The sequence below is a fragment of the Octopus bimaculoides genome, chromosome 17 (genome assembly GCF_001194135.2).
Source record: "Octopus bimaculoides isolate UCB-OBI-ISO-001 chromosome 17, ASM119413v2, whole genome shotgun sequence".
Taxonomy (NCBI): Eukaryota; Metazoa; Mollusca; class Cephalopoda; order Octopoda; family Octopodidae; genus Octopus; species Octopus bimaculoides.
In genome coordinates, this window is record NC_068997.1 from 42,491,960 (window position 1) to 42,496,889 (window position 4,930).

Here is a 4,930-nt window from a genome sequence, read left to right on the forward strand (position 1 = left end):
ACGTACAAATTGGGTAGAGAGAGACAAACACATTAATGATATACTTTAGAACTGCATTTTGGCTGAGATGGATAGGTCTTCTCAATGTCATATCCTCCATGAGGCTGAATGAGTCATCAGAACTTCATCCAACATCTTCTGGGGTCTCCCTCGTCCATGCATTTCATCCAAATTAAACAAGCAGCACTTCTTTTATACAGCTGTCCTCATCTATATGCTCTGTATGACCATACCAGCACAGCCTTCTCTCATACAATTCATGTGATGCCGCTTAGGCCCAGTTTTTTTCTTTGAACACATTTCCAATTTGTCATACATGCACACTGACATTGCACATCTAGTGGAGCATGTGAGCTTCATCTTTTTCTAATCTTTGCATGTCTTCAGCATTCATGGCCCACATTTCACTATTATGTAGTAACACTACACAAGTATCATGCAATCTGCCTTTCACTCTCAGAGATAAGCCTTTTGTTACCAAAAGAGTTAATAGGTCCCTGAACTTTCTCCAGCAACAACACTTTCAGAACATCCTGCTAATTAGGTAACAAAAACGGTCTACCTGTAAGGATTTTCTAGGGCATTCAAGAAAACCTATTCCCTATGCATTCTTAGTGCTTATTGCTACTGCTCATCTGCACAGACAAAGCTACTTTGTCTATTACTTTTTCCAGTAATTCTTCTGCACCATTTGTGTGTTCATAGTTTGCACTGGATACACTGTATGGAATTATTGCTTACACCTTTTTGACATATCAACAGGGCCATAGGACTTTAGTATTTTCTAAATTAACTTTAAGGTCCTTTGATTCCTGTTTTTTTTTTTTTGCTTCCGAACCTGGAATTTAAGATATTAGAACAAGGCCAGTGGTATTCTCTGCCTTTGCACCATTTTTGTCAAGGAAGCCTTTTTTTGTTCTTTCCCAGTCTTGCAAGTTACTTGGTCACGTCACTATTGCTGGTGGCATGAAAAAAGCAGCAAGTACATTCTGTAAAGTGGTTGGTGTTAGGAAGGGCATGAAGCTGTAGAAACCAGGCCAAAGCTGACAATGGAGCTTGCTGTGACAACCCTGCAATTTGCCAGATGCTACCTATACAAGCATGGAAAACGTACGTTAAATTATTATTATTATTATTGTTGAGCTGACAGAATCGTTAGCACGCTGAACGAAATGCTTAACGGTATTTCGCCTGTCACTACAGTTTGAGTTCAAATTCCATCGAGGTCGACTTTACCTTTCATGCTTTCGAGGTCGATAAATTAAGTACCAGTGAAACACTGAGGTCGGTGTAATCGACTGTCCTCCTCCTGAAAAATTTCAGGCCTTGTGCCTAAAGTAGAAAGGATTATTATTCTTATTATGATGATGATGATCGTCGGCTTTTGTGGCTAATAAAGAAAGGATTATTATTATTATGATGATGATATATATCGTCAGACAGAGTTACAATCGGCAAAACTTCCAAGTCACAGTTAACCTTACTTAAATGTATTAAAGTAATATTTCAAGTTATATTTGATTGTTTTTATAGATAAGTATACATAAAAACAGTATAAATATGTATGTGTATGTATGTATATATATATATATATATATATATATATATGCATACAAGCATTTATACATATAGTTGTGTGTGTGTAAAATAATGAAATATACGCAATGGATGTTAAATGTCAGAGTAGTGGTGGATATCCTGTTATATAGTTAATTTCGATACACAGAAAACAACGTAATCTGTTGTTCTTTATTTGTTTCCAATAGAAAGTTGTTTTATTGTTGTTACTGAGACATACAAATACATGTTGTATTCACAGCTCTGCATGTATGTATGTATGTATGTATATATATATATATAGTTATTGATATGAAGACGGGGAAAGGGACGATGAAAGACACTTAGATAGAAAGAAAGACAGATACACACACAAAGGGATAAAAAAAAATGAAACAAGACGGCGAGGAAATAATCGGAAAGGAACGGAAACTAACGAAACGCAGCGAAGAGAAACGAAGACGACCGACGACCTCCATGTTCTGTTGTTGATGCCAATGTGTTTGTTGTTTGTTGTTCGACGCTCCTTTGCAACAAGAGCAAGAACAACAACAACAAACAGGCTTTTTTTTATTTAATTTTTTTTTATGTACACACTTCGATGCCTTCCAAAACACCAACAAGGAAGAGGATAACGTGAAGAGTGAAGACAAACAACTGCCGTGGTAAACACTGACGATATCAAAAGTAGTAATAGTAGTTGTCGTGGTAGTATAGTAGTAGTAGTAACGTTGAGGATATCATCATCATTATCATCATTAGCAACACCATTAAGATCAGCCCTCACTAACGTTCATCAACCGCTGCCTCCACCAGCACCATTAACATTTCATCATCATACCAAACTTTGTCCATGGAAGCTTGTTATTTTTATTATCCCTACAAAACATTTTCTTTCTCATTCTCATCCTCGTCCTCATCTCCATCATCATCACCAACAACAGCAGTCGGTAAGTCGTTTTGACATCTTTAAAGACTAACTTTTTCTCGTGGGAGGGAAGAGGACAAGGTTTTGGCTTTTAATTATTTTCGCTAATTAATAGGAAAAATAATTGTTATAATTTTTTTTTGTTTTCATATATTTAAAAAAAAAGTGAATTATTTTTTGTCGTTGTAATAATTATTATTGTTCTTATTTAATATTTTCTGAGTTCAAATCCGGCCATAGCCTATAATGTAACTGTCAAGTACTGGGGTCGATGTAGGCGATTGTTCCCCTTCCTATGAAATGTGTGGGCCTTGTGTCTAAGTGGGTGATTAAGAGCGGCGAACTTAAAAATTTGATTTCTTTCTGTCATTTAAAACCACATCTATCTACATCCCTTTCAAGATTGATCAAATCAAGTACTAATTATTATCTATTGATTGTATCTGAGTAAATGCACCCATAAAATTAGTATTGTGCTTGCCTTAGGAAGTAATTAGCATTGTTATAGAATTTTTGCTTTGGACTATATTTCTCTTTCCTTGTATCCAACTTTGGTAATTAATTGGAAAAAAAAAAAATGAGACAGATATTGGAACCGTGTCCCTTATATCTTCGACAAAATGGTAATTAATTGGAAAAAAAAATGAGACATATATTGGAACCGTGTCCCTTATATCCTCGACAAAATATTTTTTAGATCATAATTGTAATTGAGTTTATTGTTTCAGATTAGCTAGCAATAAAAATGGTATTTTAAAAAATTATTTTTCTGTGGATCTCACCAGTCTCGGAGAATCTAAGAAGGATATGGGCACAGTCCTTTCAGACAAATCTAATTATTAAAGAATATATATATGGAAATGCAAACACACACACACAAACAAATATACACATGCATTTGGGGCGAAACTCGGAATAGACTGTCAACTTTGGATATAATAAACATCTATTCACGCTATCTAACGTATTGAATTCTACATCAGATGCTATGTAAAGTTTGTTCCAATAATACTTTACAACATTGTATATACACACATTTACATGTACATATATACACGCGCGCACACAAACACCTATAATATATATATATATATATATATATAACGTATAATTGCTTCAAGTGTATTTTCATACATATGAATATATATTCAGATATGTATACATACATACATATATGCACACATCCGTATATCCATACAGCTTTCAACTTATATTAAAATATACATCATTTATATATATGCACACTAAGATAGCTTTCATGTTTTTCTGTTTATGTATAACAAACATGTATCTATTTATACGTGATTGTATCTATAATGTGTCTACTATCTGTTTCATCTATGTATATATGCCTGTGTCTACATCTGTGTGTGCGTGTATACATACATACATATATATATATATATATATATATATATATATATATATATATATATATATATATATATGTATATATGTATATATGTGTGTGTGTGTGTGTGTGTTTTTGAATAGCTCTTACTATAATTAACATAGAAACTTGTCAGCTACTTTGAAGGTATCAATTAGTGTATACATACACTTGTGTAAATTTTCTTCGATTTTTTTTTTCTCCTGATAACTTGTCATGTGTGTTTGGGATTAAATTGTTGTTTGTATCTTATTTATTCTGCCGTATTCGTATTGTGTTGTTTCTTTTAATTTTTTTGTCTCGTTATATATTTTCGTGCCTTATAAATTATTGTTTGTCTGTGGTGTGGCTGACTTGAGAAAATAATTGCTAAAGAAAGTTTGGCTATTTCATGTAGATACACTAGCAGGAAATCACATACGCATATACATAAATTCGTGTGTGTGTGTATATATATATATATATATATATATATATTATACGCACACAAACAAATATTCCAGGGGTGACAAGTTCAAAAGAAGCTATGTCCGGCCACTTAAAACAAACACTCAAAGATAAATCTTGAACGAAATATTTAATCCATAATCGCTTGTGCATATATATTTACAAACAAATATACTGATAGATTTGGTAGAACAAACAGTATAAACAGAAAGTAATGCATGAGTATATATCTTATTACTTTTAATCGGCAGATGTTACGAAGTGACACTGGGACCGAAAGTTTCGTTTATGGCACTAAATAGCTTATTCCCTCTCAGACTTATTTTTTGAGTACTTTATTCTAAGTGGCCGGACTTGTTTCTTTTTGAATTTGTCACCTTTGGAATATATTTGTGTGTGTATGTCTGTGTAGGTTTGGTGATGTAAACAGGACTAAAAAAAAAAAAAGAGTATAAATACGTTTTTCAGTAATAGGTAGAATTTATTGAAGGACCGAAAGTTTCGTGCATTGGTAAGAATATATAAAAAAATGTAGATATAAGGATATAGGCATAACTAGAGAATTTTGTGTGTATATATGTAGGAACACACACACACATATATATATA

At 33.1% G+C, this 4,930-nt stretch overlaps 1 protein-coding gene across 3 annotated transcripts in view; it reads left to right on the plus strand.

Annotated features, from left to right (window-relative positions):
- The first annotated feature begins 1,992 nt into the window (after positions 1-1,992).
- The window catches only part of LOC106878488 (serine-rich adhesin for platelets), a 45,744-nt gene continuing 42,806 nt past the window's right edge, over positions 1,993-4,930 (plus strand). Inside the window, exon 1 of one of the 3 annotated variants that reach the window (XM_052973888.1) lies at positions 1,993-2,507. The gene's annotated coding sequence lies outside the window, so the exon portion shown is untranslated. The remainder of the gene's footprint in view (positions 2,508-4,930) is intronic. The other 2 variants (XM_052973886.1, XM_052973887.1) reach the window with 2 other exon arrangements.